Consider the following 16,124-nt stretch of genomic DNA (forward strand, 5'->3'; position numbering starts at 1 on the left):
CGTCAACTATCGACTCGAAACTGAACATTACAGCCTCCTCGTGAATCATCTCATGAAAGCAATAGCTATGAACGGCATGGTTTGTAACATTAACGTACCTGTCACCAGCCGAAGATTGAAAAGAAACAAAGTTTAGAAGAACTCATTGTCACTCTTCTACGTATTCCAATCAAGAACGAGCTTTAAAATCGTTAGTCTTTCTAACTGATATTTAGATTTTTTAATCATTTTCATTGTGTATGTTTCAACATGGACAGTTCAACTATTGTAGGATGTTACATAAATTCAAATATTTTGATACGACTTGTTCATTAAGTAAATATATATCTGTATCATAAGTCTCAAAATTGGCACCATCATGTTATAATAATTGAAGCTAGTATTCAGATGTTATCGTTTAATGAGTTTGATTTTTCCTCTCTTTTTTTCTCTCTGACAGTCTGTGTCTATCCCTCTCTCTCTCTCTCAACCTGGCCACAGCCCGAATATATAATTTGAATTGTATAGACAACTCTGTACAAAATTTACAAGAGCAATGAAACTTTTCGTTCTACGTATATTCAATTCATACAAAAAGTTGTATTAATTCCAGGGAGAAGCAAACACTACAATTAACCAATATATTCTGCATCCACGTGCGATACTTAATAAGGTTAAATATCTTGTCATTTGAAAAGCATATAATTAGATCATAGGTAAAAACAAAAATACGTAAATGAAATAGCATTATATTCACACTGCCTTTGAGTTTATTTCGAGACAGTTTGCTATACATTGCCTGGTTTTAATTTTCCTCTACTTCAATCCTAGTATGCAATACCACCCCATACGACTGGAGTCACTCTCTTCAATAGGAAATAGATCTACTGTGTTAGTCTCTTTATCACTTGACACGGTATACAGTACTCCCGCACGAAGAACTATGAATACCTGACCAAGCCATAAGGATATTTGGTCTATGGCTACTGCATTTCTCGTGCTTTCAAAAAAAAGCCTGACTGACCATCATCAGCATCCGTTTTAGTTCAAATTTGCATCATGTTTTGCATCACCATTAATTAGGGGATTACTGTAACATGCTATTATTATAATACATTTACATCATATAAATCTTACAACTGAACAAGTATTAATCTTATGCTTTCACTATAAAAACGAAAGAAATCAGTAAATGCCGGCATGAAAGAATGAATGAACCTGATTAGTCGTATGTGCACAAGACATACCGCTTGGGATTGTTCAGATGAACGGAACAATGATATAATTGCATTACAACTACAGCTTCGGTTCCTTTTTATTCACTTAATGTACAAAAGTTGCGGAAACAACAAGGTAGTATATGAATTCCTCGAACAATACACACTGAGTGTAAGTGTCTGTCACACAATACCGACTTTGTGAGGACTTTCACAATAACGTGTAATTCATCTGTTATGATCATTCTCAAACGTTTGCCGACGAAATATTTCCAGTATGCTGTGTAAATACTCACAATGTAGTCCAGTCCTCAAGATGTTTGTGTGCATTCAAACTCAGGTCCTCGCAAGTATACCAACCCCACCACACACACACACACACACGCACACACACACACACACACAAAAAGCAATTCGAAGAAGGTGCGAGTTTTATATTTTCTCGCCATTGGTATAGCATATCAGTTGATCAGAAAGGTTTGAACTTATTTTACCTGCTAATTAGTAATACTTTCTGTGCTTTTTTGACTTATCATTTTGAGAAACGAGATTTGGGAACTTTATCATAAATTACATCTTAATGCTTTATTCGATTGGATTCAGTTCTCTAATTGCTTATAGGGCCTACCGATTTAGACATTTGATTGAAAGATGCGTACATTCAATCGTAAGCGGTCCAGTGATTTTCAAACCACATCGACGCTATCTCTGAAATGTTCTGATAAATGACACCTGTCGATCATATAATCTAATATCAGATCTCTCTCTCTCTCTCTCTCTCTCTCTCTCTCTCTCTCTGTATTTTATCCTTACGTTGTCAGCTTATCATCATTACTAAAATAACAGACTACGAGGAAAGCGCCCTGTTCCCTCGCCTTCTCACACCTTCGATAGACTCCTTCCGAAAATGTTGACTTCATTTTCTATTATATACTTGTCATGTGTTCACCCCTGACAACAGATGATACAGAAATATTAACTTTAATCGTGAGAAATTAAAAATGGGATTGACAGCAGAAAAAGTACCTATAACACACACAAACACAAAGATATATATTCTTATTCCTATGTTTTGTGTTAGTTTATTGCCCTATTTACAGTGAATCATATTTACACTGAACCGCTATTGTACTTAAACCCTTGCCAACACGTATTGTACGATAAATTTGACTTATGGATTATTGTTTCAACGCCTGAAGTGATATAAATGTTTATGGTATATTTCACATGCTCTCTTTTCACTTATATTATTCCCTTAATATGAACGGAACAATGATAGAAATGCATTACAACTACAGCTTCGGTTTCTTTGCATTTACTTAATACTTATTTACTCTCGATCCTGATACGAAGCAGTATATTCTTATATAAAACTCGCGAAGACAATAACAACAAGGTAGTATGTTAATTTCCCGTTTCTAATGTTTGTGTTCATTTGTAACTGACAATATCTTTTGATCTTCTGTGTTTTTACCTGCTCAATCAAACTTTAAAATCACCGTACACCTGTACATCAACATATATATAAAGAGAGAGAGAGAGAGAGAGAGAGAGAGAGACAAGGAGAGACAGGCAGAGAGACAGAGAGAGACAGAGGCATAGAGACAGAGAGAAAGAGAGACAGAGAGTAGATGGAGGGAGGAAGATAAAATTACAAATATACAACAAGTGGAACTGATATTGCAATTGCATGATTCTATAGTAATGCTAGTACTAATGTGATATAAATACAAGCACTATTATCAAATAGGTTAAGGAATGTTTTAATTCATACTATACGGAGATTCGAAGCTAGATCAGTGAATAAATGTCATCGATCGCATTGCCTGTACACAATAGTTCCATTTTGGACACATTTGTAATTCGCTATAATTAATTCTATATACCTTGATCTGTGTCGTACGAATCCTGAATGACTGTGTTCTTAGATGAGAACTAAGTACTCGGTCGACATGCGAGTGTGTCTGTTACGCACAAATGCATATACCACCGACTTTGTGGTATATATATATATATATATATATATATATATATATATATATATATATATATATATTGAGATAGACAGAGCGATACCGAAAGCGAGAGATTCGTTTTCATTTGCTTGTTTACAATCCCTTTTATAGGCAAACAGAGAAAAATGACAAATACATTGAGATGAACAAGAAAGGTATTATTTTCACATTTACTTCTTAAGCAATTCTCATTATTATTATTATTATTATTATTATTATTATTATTATTATAATTATTATTATTATTATTATTATTATTATTATTATTATTTGCCATTCACATTTAATATCAAAGGTATCAATTCGGTTCAATTAGCAAACCGATTGAAACTTCCTGGTATTACAAATATAATAACTTTTATTTCTGAATGCTCATGATCTAATCGATATTTTTCGGTATAGACACATCCTTGATGAAAGTTTATATGCATAAAAAAGCATGTCAGCCCCGGCATTTTGTGGATCTTCATGCTCTCAAAATATCATTTTATTACTGAAATTTAACTTTCATTATCAAGCAATCCCCGCCAGCCAAATACATATAGCCTATATTATATCTCGCGCAGTTTATTCTATACTGGTCCTCATTCTTCCATATAACTGGCACGCTGAGTCATTCAGGTCCGTGGATTAAACTCTCAGCAGGACTGGTTTCAAAATCACTAGACCGACTCAATATTCTGAATTTATATTATGTTGAAAAAAGTTATTACTCTTCATATAGACGTAGGCGTGTTCACTTCCGTTATAGCCACCTACGCATGTCCAAGTTTCCTTCTGTATGAATTTGTCAGGACATTTTCGTTTCCTATTCAATTTGGGGATGGGATTATAACACAAATCAAATTAAAAATCATTCGGATTTTAGTTGTTTCTATTTTTAATATATCACAGAGAATGTGTGTGTGTATGTGTGTGTCCTTGCATGTGTGATTACATCAAGAGCAATTTTGTAAATCACATCCTATATGACATAAAAAGAAAGGGCTTATTATTATAATAGAACATGGGACAAACATTCAAAATATTATCGGACACAGTATGAAGTGCATATATGCATGGGAGAGAAAAGTAGTATAGTCATAGCTTCCAAAACAGATTAAAAAACCGAGGTTGATTTAAATGATACACAAAATGGATGCCAGTCTAGATTGTATTTCCACTTTTATACATCAGAGAGATAGAGAGAGTGAAAGAGAGAGAGAGAGAGAGTCTATTGCCTTAACAAATACTTAGACAATTATCCGTTGTTTTCCGAATAAAACGAAAACCTGCATTTAAAAAGACATTATTATAGTTCCTGGAGTCTACCTTAATAGCAAACTAGGCGCGTGCATAAGCACTGCATGGTTAGACTTGTATAGTTAGAAGATATTATAATGCCTGGAGATGTCTACCTCTCTATACACAATAGCCGGGTATTACACTTTCTCATTCACTATATATTTTGATAAATAAACGCGGAATTATATGCCATCAAAGACATGTCGTAAATAAACGTTTCGGTCTCATAAAATAAAGAGAAAAAAATTAAAAATCGATGACAATATTTGTAATTGCAATTGTAGTCAAGAAAGTTTTGAGACAATATATTTTCTTGCGTCAAAGAAACCGTTCGAAGATGAAAAATGAATACAATTTAAACATGCATGCTATTCAAATGATGAATTACAATAATGTTCGGAGCTGTATACCGCTATAACAAACCAGCCAGATATTAAAATGTTTGCTTTGTGGGACATCCATTCTGTTGGATTAACTTTTGTTGTTGTTGTTGTTTTTGTTGTAATTGTTGCTTCTGACAAGCTTTCTCAAATATCCGACTTGGCGAAACCCGAGACACGAACCCATACGACTGAAGTCACTCTCTTCAATAGGAAATACATCTAATGTGTTAGTCTCTTTATCACTTGACACGGTGTACCGTTCTCCCGCAAGCAATTGTGTCAGACTCTCTTGGAACTGACATTCAAATCGAGGCGCGCTGCGTCAGTCAGCCTCTTCAACAAAATACGCTTCAGTGAAAGGATATTCTAACAATCGGCCATTCTTTTCGTCAAGTTTGTAACATCACAAGATACCAATGATAAGTAGATGCACAATAAAATTTAATGATTTCTTTCGTTTTTATAATGAAAACATAGGATTAATACTTGTTCAGTTGTAAGATTTATATGATGTAAATGTATTATAATAATAGCATGTTACAGTAGCCCCCTAATTAATGGTGATGCAAAACATGATGCAAATTTGAACTAAAACGGATGCTGATGATGGTCAGTCAGGCTTTTGTTCAAAGCACGAGAAATGCAGTAGCCATAGACCAAAAATCCTTATGGCTTGGTCAGGTATTCATAGTTCTTCGTGCGGGAGAACGGTTTACCGTGTCACGTGATAAAGAGACTAACACAGTAGATGTATTTCCTATTGAAGAGAGTGACTCCAGTATGGGATGGTATTGCATACTAGGATTGAAGTAGAGGAAAATTAAAACCAGGCAATGTATAGCAAACTGCCTCGAAATAAACTCAAAGGCAGTGTGAATATAATGCTATTTCATTTACGTAGTTTTGTTTTTACCTATGATCTAAATATATGCTTTTCAAATGACAAGATATTTAACCTTATTAAGTATCGCACGTGGATGCAGAATATATTGGTTAATTGTAGTGTTTGCTTCTCCCTGGAATTAATACAACTTTTTGTATGAATTGAATATACGTAGAACGAAAAGTTTCATTGCTCTTGTAAATTTTGTACAGAGTTGTCTATACAATTCAAATTATATATTCGGGCTGTGGCCAGGTTGAGAGAGAGAGAGAGAGAGAGAGAGGGACACACACAGACTGTCAGAGAGAAAAAAAGAGAGGAAAAATCAAACTCATTGAACGATAACATCTGAATACTAGCTTCAATTATTATAACATGATGGTGCCAATTTTGAGACTTATGATACAGATATATATTTACTTAATGAACAAGTCATATCAAAATATTTGAATTTATGTAACATCCTACAATAGTTGAACTGTCCATGTTGAAACATACACAATGAAAATGATTAAAAAATCTAAATATCAGTTAGAAAGACTAACGATTTTAAAGCTCGTTCTTGATTGGAATACGTAGAAGAGTGACAATGAGTTCTTCTAAACTTTGTTGCTTTTTCAATCTTCGGCTGGTGACAGGTACGTTAGTGTTACAAACCATGCCGTTCATAGCTATTGCTTTCATGAGATGATTCACGAGGAGGCTGTAATGTTCAGTTTCGAGTCGATAGTTGACGCTTATCATCACAGAAAACAAATGCATGTTAACATTAATTCACATCCAGACAGAGATATATTAAATATGTAATAGGATAAAGAGCATATGTTAAATGTAAAAGGGTATTTTACATGAGTTGGCAATAATTTGAGTCATCCATGGTTTAGTTAAAACAATACTTTAGCAACATCACAATGGGCTTATTGCGAATGCGAGATGTGACGAATAATTAATCAATATGTGTTTTTATCTCGCTGGGATGTCTTTCTGTGGCTGCATGAATTCCAAAGTACACATGTGTCAATAAATCAATGTCATTAGCAATATTTTCAGATCTTGCTATTTTAACTATATAACTGTTGGTGTGAAATATGATTTCGTTACGTTTTGACAACACTTTAATATATTATTGTCTATACCTTGAAGACAAAACGGGTGCTGGTTGTCTTTCCCAAGGAAACGGAGGCAAACTAGCCGGGACTAACAGGGCGGGTATCAAACCTAGGAACCTTGCACTGCCAGTCTGTCGTTTTACCAGCTGAGTATGAGCGATATCAGCTACACTACCACGATACGAATTTTCGGAAGCGATCAATTATGCCAATGATTAAACAGGCTTATTGGTATGCATGACTTTCCGCAGACACAATCTGTTACACTTTAGTCTAGTAGAGAGATATGAAAATGCAAAGTCGTTGGGCCACGGAGAGAGAGAGAGAGAGAGAGAGAGAGAGAGTACTTATTTGACGACACCATGGGAATATTTTTTTCAAATATTAAAACATTTTGTCACGAATTTGAGACTTAGTACAGTGCGCTATATATATACCTTGCATCCAAGTTTAAAGTTATTACATCTTATAATAGTTCGACCGTCAATGTTGAACGACAGTTGGTTTCTAATGAAGCTTATGTGAAAATACCTTATATTTTAATAACGTTCTCAGACGGTCTAGTCAAAAAGTTTCTGTAATTAATTTTACACAATCAGTCTATACGTGTCAGTGAATCCCGTGATGAGAAAATCATTGCGAAAAGAAATGCTTGGGATGTGCTATTGTTATGTGTGATGTGGTTTTAAATAAATTTTCTCCTACGCTGATTGGGTGTTTTCATTCTCATAACCTTTAAAGCCTTTTTCTTTGATCATATTAAACCCTTCAATGTAAAACATCTCAAACTTAATATTTGCTTTACTACCCATTGTACAAACGCTGTATGATCAATGTTACCACGATCCGAAGCATCAGAATGGTTTGCTTTTATGAAATAATTAAAATAGGCTCATTTGTATGCACCCCGTTCACTGGCATACTATTATATGGGAGGTAAAGAAGACGTGTCTCTCATATTAAAGCAGTTATACGACTCACGTGTAAAATTAAATAAAAAAAAAATGAAATAAAAGAACCTGGTTCACTATGATGCAGTATGAATTTAGTAAATCCGTGATACAGAGATGTGATTCGTTGTAACATCTCTAAATTTAGCTTTAATCCATAGCAACACAGTAATATGGATGAACAGAACAAGTATTTACGAAACGATGATACTGTCTAGCCTGAATCGCCAAGATAATTTAATATTTTCTCCACTACTGATTGTGTAAAAGTTGCGTAATCTAGGCTACTACGATCCCAGCATCGGAAGCGGTTGCCATTATGCAATGATTAAATCACGCTCATTTTGTATGCACCCCATTCACTGCGACTCTTTTATAGTGGCGGTGAAAAAGATGCGTCATTGTATATATGATATGCACATTTAGTTCGAAGGCATAGAAAAAGACATGAATGAATAATTTTGGAACGTGCATATGATACAACGTCATGCTCTCGTGCAATAAATGTCGAGAAGAATTTTGACCGGATGCATGCAGTTCAAATCATAGGAGCGCCTTTATGTATAAAATACAAGGGATGAAGTAGATTAAAATTGAAATCAGGTAATGTAAAGAAAATTGTCTCTAAATTCAAGCTCTGTGTGCTGATCGTGCGGTTTCATGTACGTATGTGTTTGTTGTCTTTTATCAAAGTACATGCCTGTCAAATGACATGTAAATCAAAATTATTAATTAACACACGTCAATGAATATATTGTTTAACTGTCGGTTTTGTAAATTTTACGCTGAGTTGTCTGTACCAATTTGTTTGTTTATTAGTTTTCCTGTGATATTTAGAAAATAATTATATTTAATATTATGAATGTAAGATTTAGGTTCCGCAATACAACCTATTTTACATTACTCACAGTAAAGAGCCGGAAAAAAACAAATGGGTGTGGTCATGAAGAAAGATACAGAGAGAGAGAAAGAAAGAGAGATCAAGTGGAAGATGGTTACCCAGAAGATGCAGGCCAATACTTCATCACGACACTTACCAAACAAAAGGTTAGATGATAATATTCATATATACATAGTTGTTTCATAATCCTTAATACTTTGTTCTATTGTTACACATGGTAATTATGGTTTCAAATGTATAATAGGGTACGTTTATTATTTGAGCCGGTGTTGTAAAGTATTTTCCAATTATATATATATATATATATATATATATATATATATATATATATATATATATATATATATATATATATATATATATATATATATATATATATATTAGGTAACTTTCCTCACACCGGAGTTTGGCATGCCAGCACGTAACATTGCCGTCATTTTTTAAACTAATTGTATTTGTCAGATTTTTTCTGTATATACATTCATGTTTAATGCTCAAGTACGCCTGATGAACGAGATAGCCATGACCTATCTAAAGTGATTTGAATATTTATTGTAGTAATTGTCCGAACACGCCTAAAACTTGCAGGACAAGGTCAACACTTAGTGCCATAGGTTGTTGTCATGCAATGATTGGTTCTGTTTTGTGTATGATAGCAACACTTTGCTTGCTCAGAACCACCTAACATTTGCGCTGGGAACCGACTGGTCATACCTAAAGCCCGCGTCGAAACAATATTGAGTCCGGTAAGTATGATATTATTCCGGATTATGCTTATGTTATTATTATTATTATTATTATTATTATTAGTAGTAGTAGTAGTAGTAGTAGTAGCAGTAGTAGTAGTAGTGTAGTTGCTATTCATGGCCACACTGCTGATTAAAGTTAAACAAATTAACATTGCCCAATTATTCATATGGCAAAACTATTGGGAACATGTTTTTGATGTAGGCCCTTTCATCATATTTAAAGATATCATATTCAACATTTAAGAAAATACCCTTTACCTGCTTATTGATTCTCCTTAAAGAAATTGAAAAAGTCCTGATAAACTTACATAGAATCGACTGCAGTTAGTTCAACATCTATTTAAAACTGACAGAAAGTTTCTACTAATTACCTGATTGGGAAGTGAATATATAATTTAATTCATAATGACGACAACATTGTTGATTTATAATGTTTTCATTTTGCATTACTTTTATATTAACAATGTATTTCTTCTTTTTGCTTTTAAACTTGATCTTCAGGACACAATAGTAAAAGCTCTTCAAATTGCTTACCTTTAAATGTAGAAAAAACATTGCATTTTGTTTCACGAGTTGATGTCAAACTAAAAATAAGTATATTATGTTTTGGAGACTAACCATCTGACGCCAACCACCAGTACATTAAAGTTAGTACTATTCCTTATTTTAGAAGAAAACGTTGTCACGAGAGTGTATACAGGATAAAATGTGACCAAAGTCAATTCATCACTTTAAGTTTCCTTATAACATCCGTATCTGGAACCAACATTACTCGTTGAAAGAAAACTAGAAATAGTACATGTCAGACTCCCATACTCCTATCAGAACAAATGACAAACATCTTTATTGTTACATTGAAATTCATGTCTTACTCCCAATATTGTGCTGCAATATGTATAATACGGACATTCACAACATGAATGATAACATCCCCGCTGGGAGCCAAAACATCTTGACGGAAGTTTTATCATACTATTCTTACCATCTTCACTTGGATATTTGAAATCCAGTGAGCTGTATAAATCAACAAATTTCACACCATTCCTTCATTATGTGCTTTACTTGCACGAATGATTGCTGGACCTCTGCTATACAGTACGGTATCACGTTTTAGCATCCGTGCTCAGAACCAACTAAAACATTTCTTTTTTATACAAATGCTACCAGATTTTATATATATATATATATATATATATATATATATATATATATATATATATATATATATATATATATATATGGTTACATTCACATTTGTAGACGTCAAATTATATCTATGTATATTATTTAATATCTCTTAATCCTTAGGAATTACAATTTATCTCCTTTATACTTAAATCATTGCTCACAAGAGCAGGTTCCTATGTATGCTACCTATACTAGTTTCTTTCAAGAGATTAATCTTCGCTCATATCCACAACCTTCTTACCACTGCCTATTATAACACAAGTTGATGCCAAAATAAAAATAAGCATAGTATGATTTTGGCATTAACCATCTGACACTAATAATCATTAAATGAAAGTAAGTAATATTCCTTATTTTAGACGAAAAGGTTATCATTAAAGTATATAGTGTAACAATCTACCAAAGCCTATTCATTGCTGCAAGTTTCATTACAGCATCAGTACCTGGAACCAACATTCCTTGTTGAAAGAAAATTGCAAATAGTAGAGGTCAGACTCCTATACAGCAATCAGAACAAATTACAAAGGAAATACAAATATTTTCATTGCCACAGAGAATTTCACAATCATGTTCCTCTAACACGTGGAATAAGAACATTTACATACCCGCTATTAACAGCACAACTTCACAAATGAATTAACATGCCATGGTTAATATCTTGACGAAGTGATGTGAAATTGAGTGTGCAGTATATATCATCAATTTTCATCTTGTTTAAACTACATCAATGATCCCTGGACACGCGCTGTAAAGTACCGTATCACCTTTGTTATTCGTACTCAGAACCAATTTAAACATTTCTTTTCTTAGATGTCTGAGTAAAATATCTTATCCTTCCCGCACATACCTCGATTGATCATAGAAGCTTGTTTTGAAATAACTTTGGAATGGTTTTGACAATTACTAGATAATGCCTTTAATTATTTTGGCTCCTGGTGAGAATATTATAATCGCTATTGTAAATGTTTGTATGCCACATATTATGGGTACATGATTTAAAAAATAAATAAATAAAAAAACAGTCTTGAATTTGTATATGGCGATAGGCATCTTTGACTTTGACATTTCTTCTGAGATCTGTATGCTAGACTTATAAAAAAAGTTTAAACATTCGGAATCCAGTGGGGTTAGTTCGAGGTGAGGATGGTGTAAGGAAGTCTGCAATACGAAATATAATTACGTATATTGTACTAGGAATTGTTTATTAGATATCAGAGTTTACCCATATTAATCGAGGATTCCAAAATTTCCCTTAATTTCACCTGACTTTTGTGCAGGCGCCATACGCTCTGGCAGGTACGGTAGCTCGTGCGATTATTTAATTCATATCGAGGATCCGTCTAAATGAGAGAGAGAGAGAGAGAGAGAGAGAGAGAGAGGGAAAAATGTTTGTGAGATTCACTGTTTCTCTGTGTGTGCCTGCGTGGCATATGTGTGTGTGTGTGTGTGTGTGTGTGTGTGTGTGTTTGAGAGAGAGAGATAGAGATAGAGAGAGTATGGGCACTGTTGATGTCGTATTTATTGACAGAAAACAAGTTTTTACCTACTAACGGAAAACTTAACATGAACAATGATAGCTTCAAAATTGATGTTTAATGTTTTGCAAACACATTTTCTATGTAAATGTAGGAACGTAAAGTAATGGTTCTGTCATGTTGTATTGTAATGTCATATATGAGAGAAAGTGAGTGGGAGAGAGAGAGAGTGATGTTTTCATATGCCTTCGCTTTAGCCGTGAGAAAAAAAAGAGTACAAATCAGTTTACGTTACAGTACACCGTGCAAAAAAATATGTTGTCATTTCACTTTACTTGAAGAGACACGGGTAGCACATTTATTAGCTATTTTGTTGTTGCTGTTGGTCTTTGTACAATTGTTAATAAAGGGAAATTACTCTTGAATTGGTTCCCAGTGTGGATGTTAATAAATTATAGAAAATAAAATACACTAGTGAGGTCAAAATAGTCCTTGTTTTTAGATACCTAGATATAAAAAAGCGTAACAAATATCCACATGATCAGAGAAGTCAATGGCAGAAAACGTTTATTCAGGCCAACCGAAATTTATAGCCGCAATTGTCATATATATGAAGGTCATTTTCGACACCATGTAAGGGTCACAGTGCAAAGACAAACCTTTTTTATAGATGCAAATTCTGCAAAACAGTGGGTACTAAACAGGCTGATGCAATTGAAAATAGTTGACATTCAAGCCGATTTTGAGATATACTACATGCCCCAAACCCTTGCGTTTACAACTGTGGGAGTCTTCTTCTTAGCCGATTATTGATATTTCACTAGCAACATACTGCAGAGTAACTCTTGAAGGTGTACATGTCTAAGGTCTCACTGGATAGTTTCGAACTTTGACAACTCCCTATTTTTTAAGGTAGAAGTCATGAACCTAATTATCATACGCCTAGCATTAATAAAATTACACAGAATATATATATGTAATAAGGTTTAGATTTACTTTGAGTTAGGCTTGAAAATGGGTTGGCTCGCTTGGTGACTGCCTGTAAAGCTAGACTAGCACTGGAGATCAAATGCGTAACTTGGGTTTGCAAATGAACGTGTTTACGTATGTCTGCTATAGAAGTAAATATGTAAACATCGAGATGGTTGAAGGGTGATTTTAAATATGATAATTTGTTTTAGTACTAGTGCACTTTATTCATGCATAAGGCACATACTGAGTCTTTTACCTGCCTTGTGACAGGAAATATTAAAAATAGTTCTTTGCGGCCAAAAATGAATGTCAAATTGAAGGGTTTGTAGTAGTGTTGGTTCTGTATAAAAGCCATCAAATGTATCAGGAATTATTCTACCACAGTCAAAATATCACGTGCATTTATTCCACTGAAATCATTAGTTTGTTTTTATTTGTATCTTCACTTTAAAATTATTCTCCGTTTTCTACGATAGGACATGGTCGGATGAAAGTTCACCCGTTAACTCTCCAGTGAGACCTGACATCAATTTCAAGAACAGCACAAGCCCGAAACACCTAGTTCACAATTATTTCCATATCTTTAATTAGTAAACAATAATAGCTTAAAACTAACAGCATAGCCTTAAGTTCAGAAAATATGGCAGGGGTCAATATACGAAATTGAACCTTGCCACCTTAATTTGGCAGTCGTTCTGCTAGGTACCAGGAATATCCAGACCATGCTGATTGGGCTCTCAGATGATTTCCAGGCAATAAGTGATGTTCAAAAGATACAGGAGACACGGTTGACAGATTCCGGGTCCCTCAGAGAAAAGAACTACATGTTCTTCTGGTACGGAAAGAGCGCCTACGAAGCCAGAGGATGTGGTGTAGGATTCGCCGTCATGAAATGTCTGCTGGGGATGATAAAAATTTATAAACAAGACCATGGAAGACTGCTATCATTCCGCTCCACACCATAATCGGGCCTGTAAAGATGATCAGCGTTTACGCTCAACACACTAAGTGTCACCCGAGATACCAATGATGAGTTCTACGACGCGTTAGACTCGCTCAACGACATAATTCCTAAGGAAGAGAACAAAATTATTGGGCATCTTCAAAGCTAGGGTGGATGCCAAACATGACTCTTGGTCTTCCTGTCTTGGCAAGTTTGACATTGGGAAGAGGAATGAGAAGGGGCAGCGTGTCCTAGAGATGTGCTCGTCCAAGACCCTCAGCATCACCATAACCACAGCATAAAGTGTCAAAACAATAGCAATATCTGGACTTGATCGTTACGAGACGTCTGCCATAAAGGGTGTACGTCTTACCCGTACCTTCAACAGCGCCGACTGTGACTACGAGCACTCGCTGTTGTACTGAAAAATAAAGCATCAGCCGAAGTCAGCTGTATATATCGAAAACCTCAGTGGCATGTATGATTGCATTAAGAAAGCAATGGGTCCCACATATAAAGTGCCATCCACGACAATGTCAAGCTGATGAAGTCTTGGTTGGAGTACTACTCTGAACTGTACTCCAGAGAGAACCTCGTGGCCAACGATGCTCTCATTGAAAGCCTCCATCTCATGGTCGAGCTGAATGAGAAATCTACTATGTCAGAACTAAAAAAGAAATGCTGAGAACATTACAGACCCCACTTCTTGGTCTTTATAGACCTCAAGAAGGCGTTTGATCTGGTCAACAAAGACGGAATTTTCACTATCCTGGCAAATGGTGGATGCAATCGGAAGCTGCTACTCATGATCCAGTCCTTTCACGATGACATGAAGGGTACAGTGCAGTACGATAGCTAAATGTCAGGCCGTTCGACATCCGCAGCGGAGTGAAACAGGGCTGAGTGCTTGTCCCCACGCTCTTCGTCATCTTCTGCGCTGACCTGCACCAGCACGCCTTTGGGACGTCCATAGAAGGGATCTACCTGCACACAGATTAAGACGATATGCTGTTTAACCTGGCACGATTTAAGCAAAAAACCAACTTGCTTGAAGCAAACATCGGGGACATGCTCTTTGCAGACGATACTGCTCAAGCCACTTATACAGAATCTGAGCTACAACGCCTGATGAAATGCTTTGCTAAAGCATGCGATGTGTTTGGGCTGACAACAGGAAAAGAAGAAAAACGTGATGACTATGAAGGCGGGCCTCCCAAGCATCATCATCAACAACTATGAAATTGAGTCATTCAGTTCACGTGACTCGTTTATACCATCAACCACCAAACACCTCTCGCTCGATGCTGAACTTAAAAAGAGGATTGGAAAGGCATAACAACTGTATCCAGGTTGTCGCAGAGAGTAAGAAACAACAGCATGCTGGCCCTGAACACTAAGATTTCAGTGTAACATGCCAGCGTTCTAACCACTCTTCTGTATGCCAGTGAAACCTGGAATCTGTACAACATAAAAGACTGAGCCTCCTTCACATGCGATGCCTCCAATGTATACTCGGGATCACCTGGCGCGATCTAGTAACAAACAGCGAGGTGCTTGAAAGCCGGCGAGGACACGCTAGGCTTGCTAGCTGATTGAAAGCGATCTCAGAGGAAGAACTAGCAGCTCCAAAACACACTAGTATCAACCTTTAAATGTAGCAGGTGCAGCAAGGACTGTAATTCCCATGTTGGGCTCCAAGGCCATATCAGACGTTGAACAACCACCAACCGGGACATCTCTCATGGGCGCATTTCCATTGTCCCTCGAGACTAACGGATACCAACCACCAGAACTATCTATGTATTCATAGTATATCTATAACAGTGTTCTTGCGCAGCTGACACACTCAAGTACTTGCTATAAATGAGGGTTCTTGCTCACTTTTATCACTATGTGATACAAAGAGGGAGCGAGAGTGTCCACATGGTCTATTTACTAGTGTGTTGTGAAGTCTCTGGATCACCTCTTTCCTGAGAGTTCTGACTAGCGCATAAAAAAATATGTGCTTTGTTTCACTCTGATCTAGAGATGGTTCTGGCTCACAGTTATCACTTGTTGATAAAAGAGTGTCTCCCA

The sequence above is a fragment of the Sinohyriopsis cumingii genome, chromosome 7 (genome assembly GCF_028554795.1).
Source record: "Sinohyriopsis cumingii isolate HCF-2022 chromosome 7, ASM2855479v2, whole genome shotgun sequence".
Taxonomy (NCBI): Eukaryota; Metazoa; Mollusca; class Bivalvia; order Unionida; family Unionidae; genus Sinohyriopsis; species Sinohyriopsis cumingii.